Source organism: Pinus tabuliformis, chromosome X (assembly GCF_031772625.1).
Source record: "Pinus tabuliformis cultivar Carrire ecotype Pingquan chromosome X, CPIR1, whole genome shotgun sequence".
Taxonomy (NCBI): Eukaryota; Viridiplantae; Streptophyta; class Pinopsida; order Pinales; family Pinaceae; genus Pinus; species Pinus tabuliformis.
Window position 1 is genome coordinate 997621472 of NC_142308.1, and position 19065 is coordinate 997640536.

Below are 19065 nucleotides of genomic sequence, written 5' to 3' on the forward strand. Positions count from 1 at the left end.
TCTTGTTCTTTGGAAACCGACTCTATGTTCCAAAGTCATCTGGGGTCAGGAGGCACCTTTTGAAGGAGTGACACAACTCGCCATGGGCTGGCCACCCAGGGATGCGTCGTTCTTTGGCATTGTTGGAGAGAGGATTCTTTTGGGAGAAGATGCAGGAGAATGTAGAGGAGTATGTACATACGTGCATCATTTGTTAGCAGGACAAATCGGATACTCAGAGGCAAGGAGGACTGTTGCAGCCTTTAACAATTCCAGAGAGGCCATGGATGAGTGTCTCAATGGACTTCATCACTCAGTTGCCACAGGTTCAGGGGTATAATGGGATTATGGTCGTGGTTGATCATTTTTCCAAGTATGCTTTCTTTGTTCCTACAAAGATACCTTGTGGAGCATAGCAGACTGCAGAGTTGTTCTTTAAGAACATAGTGAAATATTGGGGGATGCCATTGAGCAATGTGTCGAATAGAGATACGCATTTTACAGGCAGATTTTGGATCACATTGTTCAAGCTAGTTGGGACAGGGTTCTTGATGAGTTCGAGTTACCATCCGCAGATAGATGGGCAGCCCGAGAGGATCAACGTATTGCTGGAGGACTACTTCCGACATTATGTGACGGCTGATCAGAAGAATTGGCCTGAACTCTTGGATAATGCTCAGTTTAGCTACAATATTCAAAAGAGTTCTGCGACGGGGTATAGTCCATTTGAGTTGGTGAATGGATAGATGCCGGTTGCACCGCATACCATAGTGACGGGAGGCTTCTTGAAAAGTCCTCATGCGAAGAAGTTCATGAAGGCTTGGGAGGAGACCTTGGAGTTAGGACGGTTACGCTTGCACGATGCTGCAAGGAGGATGAAAAAGTATGTTGATCGTGGAAGACGGGAGGCACACTTTTGTGTTTCTCAGGATTACTGGAGAGCAGTTTCAGCCAGCCAAGGGGATGACGAGCAAACTGACACGGAAGTATGAGGGACCATTCCGAGTGAAGAAGAGAGTGGGGGAAGTTGCTTACGAGCTGGAGCTTCCACGCCATATGCACATGAAGCATCCAATTTTTCATGTGAGTCAGTTGAAGAGATGTAGACTTGATTCAGACCATCCAGAGAGAGTTGAACCACCGAGAGGACCAGCCGGGATTGTGGACAAGCCAGGACTGGAGTTGGAGAAGATTTTGAGGCTCAGAACTACAGGAGTTGGTTGCCACATGAGAAGGGAATTTCTTTGCAGATGGAAGAATGCACCGAAGGAAGAGAGTTGGGAATCGGAGGACTCGCTTTGGAGATGGAAGGACAAGATCGAAAAGTACAACAGGAAGTTGATGAGAAAAGCAGGATTGTCGAGGGCGACAATGATTTCCAGTGGGGGAGGATGTAACGCCCTGCGGTTTCGTGCACGGGCGCGCGCGCCCTCCCGACGCGAAAATTGACTAAGGAAAGAAAAATGCGATGGTGAACCAAGGCGCACATATATTATAAGGGGCGAATGGTGATCCGTCTTTTATAGGCAAGTTGAGCAAACTTGTTGAACGAACCAACCATGGGCGAACATATGAGATGGGCGCGTTGGGTGGGGCAGTTTCGCACCATGGGTGGGCCGACCACACATAGAGCGATGACATATGGAGAACGACGTAGCGAATGGAGAGTTGGCCGAGAGAGAAGTCGCACCATGGGAGCGTATATACACATGGGATTTGTGCTCATTTGTAGCATCACATCTTCGCATCACTTCTTCGCACAATTGGTCAGTGCGCACAAGAAGTGCGAAGTATACATTATCGCAAGTCGCATAAGGGATGTGCCTGCCGAGCCGGGCGACGGAGTTATGTGCAGCGCGGGTTGTAGTGTGGGCGGTGGAGCGCAAGGGCGCCCGCCCGCCAAGGAATACACGAAGTTTGGTTTGGGTTGGGCACGGGTCGTGCATGGGTGCGCCTGCCAGTTCGACAAAGAACTTGTGTATGTTATATATTCGGTTAGGTTGAGGCAGACCGCCGTGCGGTCTTGCACAGGCGGGCGCCCACCTTGTTTATGAATTCCGGTGGAGCGCGGCTCCCGGTCATTGTAATCTTTCTCTTATATAATAAAAAGATTACTTCTCTTATATTATTGGGTTATTATTATCTTTCTTGCATTATTGATGGATTCCACACATTAATAATGTTAATTCATGTTTATTATGAATTGTTGAAGGCGTAGTTCGTAAAGTTAATTAACGAGGGATAAAGTTATTAACTTAGGCAGTGCTGCACCCGACCAATTTAACAAAAAAAGAATTGGGGGCGTGACACCCCGCCCTGCGCCCTCACCCCCCTCACCTGCTCGTCACCCTGACCCGCCTGCCACCCCGCCTGGGCGTCCTCACCCGCCTGCCCTCACCCACCCTCCCTCGGCTGCGCTCTCGCTCGGCAGGTGACAGGGAGATTCCAGGAATCGCCATGCCCCCTGCCGGGCGGGGGTGAGGGCGGCCCGTGTGGCGCGGCCGACGGAGGGTGGGTCAGGCCACCAGGGAGGGCAGGTAGGTGAGGGTGCCCAAACGAGGAGGCTGGCGGCTCAGGGCACTGGGCGAGAGGACGTGGCGGGCGGGCGGGTGAGGCGGGTGAGGGCACCGGGTGGGCGGGTGGGCGAGGACACTGGGTGGGCGAGGGCGCCGGGCGGGCGGGTGATGGCATCGAGCGGGCGGGCGGGCGGGCGGACGGGCAGGCGGGCGGGTGGGCGGACGGGTGGGCGGGTGAGCGGACGGGCGAGGGCGCCGGGCAGGCGTGCGAGCGAGCGAGCAAGGGCGCCTGACGGGCGAGCAGATGGGTGGGCGAGGGCACCGGGTGGGCGGGCGGGTGAGGGCGCTGGGCGGGTGAGGCAGGCGAGGGCGTCGGATGGGCGGGTGGGTGAGGGCGCCCGGGAAGGTGAGGAGGGCGAGGGCGCCAGGCGGGTGAGGGCGACCAACAGGCGGGCTGGCGAGGGCGCTGAGCGGGCGGGCGGGCAGGCGAGGGCGCCGGGTGGGTGAGGCAGGTGAGGGCGTCGGGTGGGCGGGTGAGGGCACTGAGTGGGTGAGGTGGGCGAGGGCACCGGGCGGGCGGGCGAGTGAGGGCGCCAAGCGGGGGAGGGCACCGGGCAGGTGAGGGCGTCGAGCGGGTAGGGGCGAGGGCGTCGGGCGGGTGTGGTGAGCGAGGATGCTGGGCAGGCGTGCGGGTGGGCGAGGGCGCCGGGCGGGTAGGTGGGCGAGCAAGGGTGCCCGGGCCGTGTGGCGGCACGGTTGAGGTAGGCGGGTGGGCAGGTGAGGCGGGTGAGGGCGCTCGGGCCGGGTGGGGGCGCGGTTAACGGTGGGTGCGGGTGCCCAGGCCGGGTGGGGGAGTGGGTGAGGATGGGTGAGGGCGCCCGTGCTGGGGGGTGGGTGAGGGTGCCTGGGTCGGGGGGGTGGGGTGGTTGAGAGGGTTGGGGCGTGGGGGGTTGTGTGGATGCCCGGTTGGGGGTGGTTATCAGGGCGCTCGGGCCAGCAGGGGGTGTAGGGAGGGTTGGGGCACGGGGGGTTGTGAGGGCACTCGGGCCGGGCAAGGGGAAGGGTGAGGGCACTCAGGCGGGCAGTGGGTTGTGTTCGTAGGGATTAAGGAGGCAGGGGTGTGGGGTGTGGATGAAGGTAGTGAGGGTGTCGGGAAGGGGGTTGGAGGTAGGGGACGAGTCGGGCTGTGGCGCCCACCCTAGTAGCTCACCTGCCCACCGCAGGGATTGGGCAATTCTGAGAATCGCCCAACCCCACGAGAGGCGTGTGAGCTGCTGGGTTGGCCCCACACCCGCTATCACCCCCCACGCGCTCACACCCTGCCTGCTCGCCCGACCTCCCCGCCCCCGTGACACCACAGCGGTCCACCCATGAGTATTGGGCGATTGAGTTTGATCGGGCCCACCATGCTTATGACGGATGTAATTGTTATTTTGGCTCAGAAAAATTATTAATTTTAAAAAAAAAATCTTTGAGGAAAAAAATTTAACTTACCTTTAAATTGCGAGAATTCGTCGTTGAATATGTTGTTGATAGCGATGTAGCTACTCCAAAAATTCACGTGTCTTTCAACGTTTTTTCAGAAAGCTTGGATGTGTTGTGAGTAATAGTGATAATGAAATTTTAATATATAAGTGTTTTAAAATATTATAAAGCGAATATTGTAAAATTGTTTTACAACGGGTTGAATGTGGGATAATTCGTCTTAGAATATATTATAAAAATCTAAAAAATAAAAATTCAATTGTTTGGTAAATATTATATACTTTAACTATTAAAATAATTAATGTAGAAGTTGTAGTATACAATTTTAATTTTAATGATTTATTTCATAGACAAATTTAGTTTACATATTTCAATAAGTTGTAGAACAAAATAATGAAGGTAAATAAATCTAACAAACTTTTTGGAGGGAAATATTTTCGTGAAAATTTTTGGAGGGAAATATTATCGCGAAACTTTTTGGAGGGAAAATTTCATTCTTTAAGCTATATAATATCTTTAGGGGACTCTCCATTTGTATCATTCAACATCTTCAATTTGAAAGGGATGGATTGTTCTAATAGTGAAGTTTCGATTTATATACCATCAACATCTTCATCGCGTAACAACTCTATTCATATTGATGAATATAGTGGGAATTCTTCCACTATGAATAGAAAGTCAATTCTTCCACTTAGTCCTGATTCTTAGGACTATGAGAGCAACACTGATGAAAGAGGGGATGAAGAATTTCAAATAAATAAAGAGTCACAGATTCCACTTAGTCCTAATTCTGAGGACTATGAAAGCCGCAGTGATGAAGAGCATGATGGTGAAGTTAAAAAGAATGGAGTGTCACGATGTCCACTTAGTCCTAATTCTGAGGACTATGAGAGCAATATTTTTTAAGAGCATGATGGTGAAGTTCAAAGGAACGGAGTGTCATGATGTCCACTTAATCCTAATTCTGAGGACTATGAGAGCAGCAGTTTTGAAGAGCATGATGGTGAAGTTCAAAATAATGGAGTGTCACGATGTCCACTTAGTCCTAATTCTGAGGACTATGAGAGCAGCAGTTTTGAAGAGCATGATGGTGAAGTTCAAAAGAACGGAGTGTCACGGTGTCCACTTAGTCGTAATTCTGAGGACTATGAGAGCAGCAGTTTTGAAGAGCATGATGATGAAGTTCAAAAGAACAGAGTGTCACGGTGTCCACTTAGTCCTAATTATGAGGACTATGAGAGCAGTTGTTTTGAAGAGCATGATGGCAAATTTCAAAAGAATGGAGTGTCACAGTGTCCACTTAGTCCTAATTCTAAGGACTATGACAGCAGTAGTGATGAAGAGCGTGATAACGATTTTCAAAAGAATGGAGTGTCAAAGTGTCCACTTAGTCCTAATTCTAAGGACTATGAGAGCAGTAGTGATGAAGAGCATGATAACGATTTTCAAAAGAATGGAGTGTCAAAGTGTCCACTTAGTCCTAATTCTAAGGACTATGAGAGCAGTAGTGACGAAAACCATGATGTTGAATTTCAAAAGTATGGAGTGTCACGGTGTCCAGTTAGTCCTAATTCTAAGGACTATGAGAGCAGCAGTGATGAAGAGATGGATGATGAATTTCAAAATATTGGAGTGTCATAGTTTCCACTTAGTCCTAATTCTCTAGACTATGAGAGCAATAGTTATGAAGAGAGTGATGATGAATTTCAAAAGAATGGAGTGTCACTGTGTCCTCTTAGTCCTAATTCTAAGGCTATGAGAGCAGCAGTGATGAAGGACATAATGATGCACTTAGTCCTAATTGTAATGAGTATAAAGGTAGTAGTGATAAAGGACAAGATGTAGCATCTTCAATAAGTAAACAGTCACATTTTCGACGTAGTCCTAATTCTATGGACTATGAGAGTAGCACTGACAATGCACATGAGGAAGAATATCCATTAAACATCGAGTCAGATTTTCCATTCAGTCTGAATTCTAAGGACTACGACAGTAGCACTGAAGAAGTAGAAGATGAAGAATATCCTCCAAGTCAATATTTGAAAAGCATAGCTGATCATAGTGTGGATAACATTCCTCTTAATGATGATGAAAAGCCTTATACAAATGATGATCCAATGATGGAGATGTTGCCAAGAAATATTGTATCGAGGAGTAGGAGCAGACCTTTTCGTATCAATGCAAGTTGTTCTAGTTATACAAGGGGTAGAGCAGAATATTTGACGAGAAGAAGTTCTATCAGTGCTCTCATTTCAAGTGAATGTTGCCAAAACAATTGCTTGAAGCATATGGATTTCAAATTTGCATTAGAAGGAAGGAAGAGATATTTTTCAATGAATAAAAGCATGCAAAATTCATATTTAGTTGGGTGCATGCAATCTACATTGTTAGGTTATGATTATCATATTAGGACTTTATTTATCTGTAGAAAAGGTTTCAAAATGTTTCATTCCATTGGGAATTTTTGTCTCTCGAGAATTCAAGAAAATTTGGAAAAAGATCCCACATTTTATTCAGAAGTATGCCATAAAAGACTGTTTGGGCCATTATCAAATATTGCAATGTCATGGATGAAATATTTATTTTCAAAGCATGGAGAGTGTATGCCAAATAGAGAGGCAATACATATTCCAGATAAATTTTCAAGACGAGAAATCTACAACTTATACAAAGAATATGCAGAAGGTGCCGAGGGACATGGCCAGTTTATTACATATCAATATTTTGTGAAGGTATGGAAGAAATAATTCAACAATGTCCGTATTCCTAAGAACAGAAGGATGGGGATTTGCAGTACATGTGCTTCTCTTAAATAAAAAAGGGACAAATGTGAAGGCTTAGAAAGAGGTAAGCGTTCATAACTTTAACTTTTAAAATTGTATAGTCATCAACTATGAAAACATATTTCTTAATGAACTTCTTTTATGTTGTGTAGATTTAATTGTCAAAGAACTTTAGGAGCATCGCGAACAACAAAAAAACGAAAGGAAGAAGTTGTAAAAGCATCGAAAGAAGTGTTATGATAATCCGAATAAATATTTGGGTTTGATAATTGATGGTATGGACCAGAAGAAAACACTTTTACCACATTTTGTTCGCACACCCAAAAATTTATAGGAGGAAAATTTTATTCAGTTTCAATTGGTTGGTTGTATGGTCTTCAATGGGAAAATGTTGCCAAGGGTGTACTTCATAGCTCCAAATATTCATAATGATGCAAATCTGACCATAACCATAATTCATGATGTGATTTCTCATTGGTCTAGTAATCTTCCTGAAGTTTTGTATCTACAATTGGACAACACTTGTTGTGAAAACAAAAATCAGGTTGTTTTGGATATCTAAACATGCTTGTTGAATTGAGAATTTTTCAAAAGGTAAAGGTTGGTTTCCTTCTTGTTGGGCACACTCATGACCATATTGATCAGATGTTCAGTCGTTTTTCAGTCACATTGAGGAGGAAGGAAGTTGGGAGCTTGCCATCACTAATTGAATGTATTAAGAAATCATACATGCGAGAGCCTACTTTTGATGTGTTGGAAGAAACTGTTGACATGCGAAGGTTTATTCTGGGATCATATGGTGAGGGGAAATGCATTGAAGAACTTAATGACATTAGCTTCCAACATCAATTTCATATCAAAAAAATTGATGGGAAAACACTAATATGGGGCAAGAAGTATTCAACTACCGCAGAATGGGCACCGTCATCAGGTTTGCAATTTTTGAAGTTCATTCCAGATCATCCAATATTTGCATCAAAAATATTGTTATTACAATCAGTTGGTGAAGTTCAGAATGCACACAGACAAAACAGAGATATAAATTATTCTGATTGCCTAGAAGAAATTAAAAAATGTATTAGATATACATATGAGTACTTTGACATTGCTGATTCAGTTTGGTGGGAGTCGTTTTTCAATAATCAAAGTGATATAATTTCGACAACAATAAATGAATATATACCTTTGAAAAATCCATTTATTTGGCCACCAAATGTGTCGAATGAACATGAGGAAGTAAACATTGTTGAACAGCAACAATCTCAAGGTATTATTAATTCTTCATAGGCAGCGGAAAGAGAGATGTATATTGGTTCCAAAAGATCTCGTGCACAACGTGAAGCCATGGAAGACCTTTATAGGGGTTCAGTACATGATATTAAGGAGGGTTGCATAATTGCAGTGCTAGCAAATGGAGATCCCAATGGTTATCCATTTTGGGTTGCTAAAGTTATAAAGGTCTTTACAAAAAATGAGGATGTTACAAGTGTTGAAGTACATTGGTATGCCACAAATACACACCCTTTCAATGGTGTGTATAAGCCAGAGATGGTAGTTGACAAAAAAAATGGCGGAAAAAGAAAAAGAAAGGGTACAAATATAAATCGCCACCGCACAGACATATTAAAATTGGAGGATGTTGACATACTTGTTTATGACTTCAATTTAACAAAGAGAGGAACTCTTCGCTTCAAGACGATAGAAATTCTAAAAAGGCTGTTACCAGAAGGAACAGTGTTGACATGGGAGTTTACTGAAACCAGTCGTAGATCTAGAATAATTTTGAAACCTGAAATGTTGGGCATGCATGTGGACTCAGATGGGGCACTAGTTGATGAAAGAGAAGAATATGGAACATCTTCGTCAGCATCCAGTCAGTCATCCGAAGATGTGAATTTTGATGGTGTGAAAGAAAATATGAGTGATTTTGAATAATTGTTTAAGACAGTTTATATCATTGATGTATGCATCGTATCTTTTTCCATATGGTGTTAAATGAGAAGTTTTGAGGCATTTTTATGTTGTTGGATTATGTCTTAATTATGATAAATTTTATTTTTTAAAATATCTACAATGCAATATTAAATTAGAGACATAATGTATGTTTTATTCAATATACAAATAATGACTTTTGAATTCATTTAGTGATGTAATTTGTTCATAATGTCATGGTTTTTTAATTTTATAGTTGAAAAAATTTCAATTTCTTTTGTATCTAGCATGTTATGGTTGAAAACATGTTAAATTTATACTTAGGAAAGAAAATTTATATTCTACCAAAAACATTAATGTGTTTTTTTTCCTCATAAACAACTTTGTTTGACACATAAAAATTTGGTTTTATTAGCATTTTTTTAAAATTTTGAAAATTGACCCTAAAAAAAAAATTCATTATTCCAGTATCATCACTTTCATTTTGAAGCTATATTTTGCACGAAAATTTCATAGTAAATTTCGTAGTCACTGCCATTTTTAAAACATGTTCAAAATTAACGCCTAAAAAATAAAAACATCGTTCCAGTATACACACTTTTCGTTTTTAGCACTGTTTTTGATGTTTTTTTGGGGTTTTTTGGCCAGATTTCCTGTTTTGAGTTTATAGTTCCTGTTTCAAAGTTTACATTGTTTATCTATGTTGTGATGTGTGTGTTGGCATTATGATTCAAGTGTTGTCCTTGATGGCAACTCACTCAGGGGTTGGTACAGGTGCTCAGAGGTTGGTACAGGTGATGGCAACTTAATCAGAAGACAGATCTTAGTACAGCATGCCAAGAAAGTTCATATACGCAGGTTCGTTAAGCCCAAGTCGCGTGTACACGCTAGTTGGATTCAGAAAAAGCTTGTGTATGTGGAAAAGTACCTTTGGTCCATGGTGGTTAGTCCTTGGAAGTTGTGCCTATGATTTCGGACCATTGTGTCTCGACGGGCATGTCGATCCCTAGTTTTGAAGTTGATGGTATTGTGTTACTATGGTTTTGGCTCTTGGTATTGAGCAAGGCCTAAGGCTATATAAGGAGAAGAAGATCATTACGCAAAATTATCTTTTTTCGACAAGGCTTGAATATCTAAGAGAGAAAGAGATCTGATATGCAGGTTCTGGGTTGCTTGATCTAAGCCAAGGAGAGATCACATCGGTTGATGGAAGACTAGATCTAAGGATAGATCGGGATCTAATGGTTTGAAATGCACTATCATGATATGGTTGATTATGCGTATTTCTAGATCTGCATATTGTCGCAATGTTATGTTCTGGGTCTAACTGATGTCTGGTACAGCTGCAAATTGAGAAAGTTTATTTTTAGATCTGTACGCAGTTTGGCTACGGTAAAAGCGCGTGTATACGCGGGTTTTTCTCATTGAAGTAGCGTATATCTTTTCAAGCTTGATTTTGGGTTTACAGTGGGGTCTGTCTGTTATTGCAGAGTTCTGTAGTCTGCTCTGTGTTCTGGTAACTGGTGATTGACAGGGTTCAGTGGTTCAGTAATTCAAAGTTTGGTTGTTTTATGCTTCAATGATCTGTTGTGAAAATTGAATGAATTGGGGTCTACAGATTGTAATGTTGTGCTTCAGGAATATCCAGTCTGAAAATGTATGAAAGGTGGTACCTGAAGGAAAGAAGATTGTAGGTCAGCACCTACGTACTAGTATCTTGGCTAGTACAAGAGAAAAGGGGGTTGGAGCTCCCTTCCAAGGAAGTTTGGAGAACGAGAGAAGGTTGTAGCCTTCTGCAGGTTGTAGCCTGCGTACTGGTATAAGGCTGCACCAGTACAAAAGATTGTAAACTGAAGTTTCATATTAAAGAAAGATAGAGACAACTTGCAGCAGGTGGTTTTCACCCACATTGGGTTTCCACCTTATATCTTGGTGTTCATGTGTGTGGCTTTTGATCTGTTCTGTTATACTGCACCTGTTTACTGTTAATGTGGTGAATAATGTCCTGATGAACTTAATTGAAGAATAAGCTAACTAAATTATGAGTTTTCTTCTTATACGCTGTTTTATTTAGTCACAGTAGCGTGTACACGCTGGTTCACCTAACTGAAGTAGCGTATATGTTTCTGAGCATTGAAAAAGTTTGATTGATCTGATAATACTGATTCACCCCCCCTCTCAGTATTATTTCCAACAGTGTGTGATCCCACATTCTCTCTAGCATGATGCATTAATCTATTAGCCTCTCTGACGTGCTTCCTTCCATCCTTGGAAGTATCTGCATGAGTAGGTGCTTCCACTCTCTGCTCCTCTGTTTGTGGTTGCTCCACATCATCTTGAGATCTCTTCCTTTGGAGCTAAAATCTCCTCATTTGCATGTAACTGAAGCTCCCTCTCAAGGGAACATCTCATGGCCTTTTCTTCATCGAATTTCACATGTCTACGAACCAATGTCATCCTGTGAGATGGTATGTACACCTGATAGTTGTGAGGTGTATCAGTGTACCCCAAAAATATGCTCAACTCTATTGTTGGTTCAAGATTTTTTCTCACATCCTTTGTAACATGAAAGTAAATTGATGAACTAAAGATCTTGAAGTATGCCACATCTAGTTTCTTACTTGAAAAAGCTTAACATGATAGTAAAATGATGAATCAAAGATCCTGAAACATGCCACATCTGGTTTCTTACTTGAAAAAGCTTCTTCTAGTGTACTCATGCCAAAAATCCGATGAGGACTCATGTTCTTCCCTTTAGCCATCCCATTCTATTATGGGTTATGGAGTGCTATTAACTCTCATTGAATGCCTTCTGATGCACATAAGTTATTGAATTCATTCGACACATATTATCCATTGTTATCTCTCCTGAGAGCCTTCACTTTCTTGCCAATGTATTTCTCAACAAGTGCTATAAATTCACAAAATTTAGAGAACATATGATCTTTCTTTTGCATGAAGAAAATCTGGCACTTACATGAGAAATCGTTTACAAATATTACATAATACTTGTTCTTGGTCGTGGAGGCTATCGAGAATGGTCCACACACATCTGAGTGAACTCTTTCAAGGTTTGCTTGTGTCCAACTATCCTTATAATGAAAGGTGGATTTGCGTACTTACCCAATGTACGCCCTTTGCATGTATCTCTCAGATCTAGTGCACCCTTGGGAAGTCTTGTAGAAATATGTTGCATGATCTTCAAAGCTTTGTGGTGCAAGTGGCCCAATCTTCTATCCCACAATTCACCGATATCTCGACTCTGCACCTTCTTTAATTTTGTGCTAAAGGCAATATAGTATTCTACATCCAATCTGTAGAGGTTCTTCACCCAAACCCCGATCCTCTTCACTTGTCCTAAGGCTATGTGACGAAGGAAAGCCTTTCCTTTTCTAAATATCACATCGTAGCCACGTCCGCTAACATAGAAACTGAAACCAAATTCTTCTTCAGACCCGGAACATACATGACATATTTTAACGTGAGAGGAGAACAAGGCTCCCTTTGGAAAGTAGCAGTACCGATGCCGGTCGCATTATACCTTCCATTATCTCCCATTTCAATGTGCATCTGGAGGTCCTTCTCCTTCAAATCACTGAAGAATTCTTTGTTTCTAGCCATGTGGAATGAGGCTCCACTATCCAGATACCACACACTACCGAACACAGATGTCACCATGAAAGCGATGAGGGTGAAATCCAACTCGAATTTTGAAGCAAGAACTTCACCTGCCACTCCTCTTAAGGGCTTCTTGTTGGACTTCTTGTGTGCACACTTTGTGTCATAATGTCCCAACTCATGATAGTGAAAAAATTTAATCTTGTGACCCTGATTGGAATCTGATTTGGAATAGGATGACTTCCCTGTCCCCTTCTTTACCTTTCCAACCAAGGCACAGTTCTCCTCATCATAATGCTTAGATGAGAATCCATCTCTGGTGTTCCACTAAATGTCTTCTTGCACCAAGTCAGACCATGAATGCGCCCACTCTAGTAGCTTCTCCCTACTATTTATCGAATCTTGGTAGCTGTGCCAGCTCTTGGGAAGGCCTAGAAGTGCTAGGTTGACCAGATCATCTTCAAAAACTATAATACCAAAAATTCCAAGCTCGTCCTGACATTGGGTGAACTTGGTCAAGTACTTTGGTATTGTGTCGCCCTTCTCCATCTCGAATTTCTTAAGCTTTTCCTTTAGTGCCAACTTCTTGTGGTCATTGTTGTCTTGAAATTCGTCTGTCAAAGCCTTCTACATTACATATGGAGTTTGCTTCCTATGGAGGTTCGAAACAATATGATCTCCAACTCCTTCTAGGATGATCATTCTCTCCTTTGCAACACATTTCCTCCACTCTTTTAGATCTTGAGCATTAATTATTAGAGGCTTAGGAATGTCTTTGTCTATGAATTCCTTAAGCCCGTTGTCTTCCAACATTGCCTCCATCCTATCCTTCCAGGTAATATAGTTCGAACTACCCTCAAGGGCATATTCAAGTCTCAATCCGTAGAACAATACTTTGTTAGCTTTGAAGAATGATACTACAAATTTGATTTCACCTGCGAAAGACAAACTTGTATTCTCCTCTTCTAGAGTGATTTCTGCTCTGATACCATGTAGAAATTCCTTTTACATTCAAACTACTAATTGTAATTTACTAAAACAAGAGACTTGAATTTACTCTACTCATTAGTGGAAACAATTAAACGATCGCGAAATCTCAAAGCATACAAGAGAAAGAATTCAATCAACACATTACACAACGATTTCCTAGGGAAAACCACAACTAAAAACCCCTGCCATCTGTATATTGCATTAGTCACAAAATATGAGAAGATTACAATGCTTTGCTCAAGCCCAGCCAACCTATGCACTATCTCTATCTATCTCATTGCTTCCTAGACAAGCCCAGGCCAATACTTAACCAAATTTTGGCTTGCCCAAGTCCCTATTTCCTTGTGTTGTTTCCTTGGGAATTAGCCCTTGATTAATTAGGGAAATTCCTCAATATTAATTGTGTAATCCTCATAAGCCTTCCTCTGACTGGCACCACTTGTACAATTCAGATGATTATACAACTAATAGTACATTGTCCCTGAACTCCAGTCTCAACTAGGTAGCTGTCAGATTTGACAAGCATGAGTTATTTATGAGTTAATCATCAGTTCACTAGTTGAACACATGACGCAACACCTCACTGTGTGACCTCCTACTAGTTCCTCCATTAGTTGGAACTAGTTTAATTGAATTTATCTAAGTTAAATTGAATTAATTAATTACAACTCAAAATAAACTCAACCAGGACTCCTATAATGTAGGAGACACTCTACATGACTCAAGTTAGACCCTCAACTCGAATTACCTGAGCCAACTAAGTCAATTTAACTTAGTTAACTCGTACAGGTTGTCTTGTGATATGGAATTACAATTTTATTCCTAATTTAATTCAAGAACAAAATTAAATTAAGACTTTCTGGTTGCATTTTCAACAATGAATAGTTCACAAAAATAAAATCGAGTATCTACACAATCTATCTTAATGAAATTTTCAAATACTTGAATTTTAGACATAAATAATCATTAAATCATAACCTACTTGACCATCTTAAACACAATTTATAAATTAATAAATTTGATGCACTGAACATAAAAAATAATTATATTATAGTCCAAATTTTCAAATACTTGAATTTTACAACTAAATCATAACCTACTTGATAATCTTAAACACAATTTATAGGTTGATGAATTTAATGCAGTGAAAATAAAGAGTTGTAATATATAATCCATAAAATATGAAAATAAAGAGTTGTACTACGGTCCATAAAATACTATTTGCTGTCACAAACATGACCTCACCAAAGCAATGTTGGGCAATCAAAGCGAGAGAGACTTATGGGTATTCAAAAGGTCTCTATGTTATCTAGTTGTTAATGATTCATCAATAATGGATTGTCTTAGTTACTTGGTTTGATGGTTACTCCAAAATTATTGATTCACCAATGTTTTATAAAATTGAATGGTTTATATTTAATTAACAACTAAATTTATGGGCAGATTTAACTATCATATTTGTTACGATGTGAAATTAAATAATATTTTTGAGCAGAGAGATTCATTTTACAATGCAGTATGATGTATAAGGTTTTGTGATTAAAGTTGAAATTTTGCTCATGTAAGTCTAAATATAAATTTTAAAACACATATATATATATATATATTTATAAATAACTATACAAAACATTTAAATAATAAATCAAATAAAAAATATTGCAAGTGAAAAAATTGAATCTCTCTCATGTCTCTTGATTCGTATTTAAGATAACTAATCTTAATGTTATAATCAACCAAACATAATGACCTGGTTCATATCCGGAAATAAAAGCCCTTATTGCCATTGGGGTTTGAAATTGAGAATAATAATTATTAATATATGTACTTTCGAAAAGAAATTACCAAAGCTTTGCGCCCTGCAATTCCGTAAATGGCAGTTACAACTACGTACACCATTATAATGATCGTGATATGTGAACGACTATTAGTTGTTAGTGGTGAAAATTCAATGTGGGTGACCATGTGAAGCCTCACATCAGGCGTTAGAGTGAATGGCACAATAATATGAGAAGTGTCATCACAGAGTGGTTGTTCTCTTCGGTCGGGTTGTGAGTTATTTTCAGCTTTTCAATTTGATGTAGTACAAATGTTTTTTTTTTTTTTGGGTGTGGTCCAATCATGCTATGTGTTTTAGTTTTGTTGTCAGTTAGAATTGTGTTTTAGTTTTGTTTTTTAAGAATTTTTTTAAATATTTGGGTCAAATTTTAATTTTTATTGTTTAAAATATATATATTTTTAATTATATATATTTGAGAAAACTTTAAAATAAATTAGAAAAAATGTAAAAAAAACCATTTAAAAATATAAACTAAATAAATTATTTTTTATATTTACAATTTTATATTAAAAAATATTAATAATATTATTTTTACTATATATTATAATATTTTAAATAACTTTTTATTTTTACCATATAAATAAATAATAAATAATAATTAATAATTATGTTTTTATTTTAAAAAGATGTGTGAATAAAAGATATATCACTCCAATTATTTGCATGCAGTTGATAATTGAGATTTAAAAAATAAGTTTTACATTAATATAAATAAAATATTAAACAATATTAAACGTAAAAAATGATTTTTTTTATAATAATATACTTTTTTTTCCAAAGGAAAAAACGGTAATTTCTTATTATTAAAATGAAAAGTTACACTAGCATATGCATTGAAACATTTCAGAAAGATGCCCATTGGGCTCCAGTGCTCTCGTACCCCATACAACGTTACAAAGTGGCTATATTAGAGAAAGAGAAAGAGAGAAGAGAGGATAAAGAGGAGAAAAAAAACAATCCGGTGGTGAGTAAAGGACTCACCCTTCAGGTTTTTCTCCCCTTTTTCTTTTCGACCTTGCGCCACTCTCCTTGAGTGGGCTCAATCGAAGCTATGACCAGCTGTGTTTTTGCATTCTGTGAGGCAGTTTCCTTATCTGAGTCTGAAGTATCTGAGTGGTGATGCCTTTTGATCCCTCCCGTAATCATACCCTCACTTGCCTTCTCTGCCTGGTTTAAGTGAATCTGTGAGTCCTTGTTGTCTGATGTGGTTCCCTTCTAATTCTCCATTTCTTGAGAGACATCGGTCTTCTCTGCGGTGGCCTCTTCCTCCTCTGCTTCTGATTCTTCGTCCTCTGAATCTGGGGGTGAAAATTGCCATCCTTTCCTCTGCTTCTTTTTATTGTTTACTTTCTTGGCTTCTGGACATGTGCTTTGCAAGTGTCCTGTCTGCCTGCAGAGTCTACATCTGAAAGCGGTGTTTTCATAATCTAGTACTTGCAACCAGTTTTGTTGTTTGTAGATCAGCCTTATATTGTCCGACAACCCTTTGCTTAAATCTACTTCCACACAAATGCGTGCGAAAGTGTAGATCCTTTCATCAATCCTTTCCATATCTGTTTTGATATATTTCCCTATGCTATTCCCAATACCTTCCAAAACTCGTTCATTCCAAAAGTGAAGGGGGAGATTGTATAGTCTGACCTAGATCGGCACTTTGGATACAGTCATTTTGTTTGGATCAAAATCTGGAAACCATGGGGTCATAAACAGCCCCGATGCTCCCCAAAACCAAGGCCCAACACTAATAACTATATCTCTGACTTCCTTGGATGTAAATCTTACTATAAAAAACCCCTTTGAACATAGATGTATATCACATTCCATGGTCCAGCTGGTGAAGATCCAATGGAATAGATCCATAGGTTTAGGCCAAAAACTGTTAAAACGACAGATTAGAGCTTGCGTTTCATAGGACTTAACGAAATCATCAAGCCCTGTAGAATCTAAGTTTAGAGCTGGGGTTTGCCCTGACTGATCTACTATGTATGGCCTGGGTATATGTCCGCCTTGATCTGGAGAGGACCCTAAATCTCTGCTGCCCTGTAAAATGTTTTTGTAGGATAAGCCTCCCTTGGGTTGTTGCTGGGATGCTGTTTTTTTCCCCTTGTCTCCCCCTGAGGAGCTTGGTTGTCCCTGAGGCAGAGCCTCTCCTCTCAATCTAAAGTTTAAAGTAATGATTGATCCTGGACCAATCTCATAGATTTTCATCGTTCTTCAGTCCTGGAGGGATCGCCTACCACTGAGCAGATGTTGGATCTGAACTGGGTATCCCATCTCTGCCCATATTTGTTGTTTCAGCTACAAGGTGGTGCTTCCTGCATGAACCCACAATAAACAAGTTTTCCCCTGAGGGGATTTAATCAGAATCTGGAAACAAGTAGTTGTTACCTGCTCTAGTTGTAAACAATCTACCAGATCTGACCCCGTTTTTGGTTGTTTTTCCTTGTGCATGTCTGGATCTGTAGCAGCTCTGCTCGATCTATGATTGGTGCCTTCGATCTGCTGTCTGGAAATCGGTTGTACTCGGATATAGGCTAGGCCGCGTGGATCCAGGCTGGATCTACAAGGTTTGGGCCCATGCATTGAAAAGGGGGCAGATCTGCTTCATGCATTCCCCCCCTGTCGATTCTCTGTGCGTTTTGGGTTTGGCGATACCTGGCTTCTAAAACCCTTACGCCCCAAAAACTGCTTTGGTCGAAATTGCAGTTTATGACCTCGATCTTCTGCAAGAAGAAACCCTCCTTGTATATCCACGCAAAATGGTGATCTTCTGTTGATGCCCTCGCCTCGTGGTCTCGTTGAAAGCTTGAAGATCGTTTCCAATCCAGAATCGCATGACTTCTTGTGATGGAAAACTCCACAAGAGCGTAGCCGCGCTGATCTGGGCGTATTTGAGTCATTTGTCTGCAAGAGAAAATCCATTTCTCTGTAGGCGTTTTCACTAATGAAACCTTTCCAACAGCGTTCACCGTCACCCCAAACCTTGGATCGCCTTTGGCCCCTGTGGCAGGCTTGGGAGACGATGTGGCAGCAAACAGATCTCTGCACAAGAAAACCCTAGCAATCGCCATTTTCGCCGATCTTGTCCTCCCTATAATAATATACTTTTATTATAAAAGGTATTTTTAATTATTTTCATATTAATAAGAAATTTAATAATGTAATTATTTTTATATTTAATACAGGTTTTGATAAAAAAATTTGTAATTTCCTTTGTATGTTTAATATAGAATTTAATAATATATTTTTTTCTTTGGAAAAAAATAATAATTTTATTTCATTGTTGCTAACAAAATTACACTTTGTTTATGTATTCTTAGAATTCATTCGAGTCAAAGTTGTATTTTTTTTGGAAATAAATAATAATTTTATTTAATTGCTGTTGAACAAAATTACACTTTATTTATGTATTTCTAGTATTCATCCGAGTCAAAGTTGTTTGTGCATAAAAAGGTGTTTGATACATACATATTTTATCAATCCATCATTTATAAAATACAATAAATACATTTAATTGGAGTGTGATAACATATTTGTTCAAAACAAATGTTGTGTCAAATATATCCCACATTGATTGTCCTTAGATTGTTGATGTAGTAAAATTGGACCATTTTCATTGAATAGTTATTGGCAGTACTCAAAATGTTCTTCATTTTTGTATTCTTTGATCCGCTAGTGCCCATAAGTATGTCTAATACTAGGTTTAGACAACTAAATCACTTGGTGATTCCTCTCATTGTATACGTGGCAACAAAAGAAAAAATCATGTTCCTAAAATATCCCCTAACAAAGGAAACAAAAAAGGTTGTGACACCTTTGAAACCCCTTTTACCTAGTTTATGTAAATCATCGTCAATCATCAAATCCCCAAAATCCTAGAGGGAATGACACCATTTTTCCTTTTGAAAAAACATGAGCAATATTA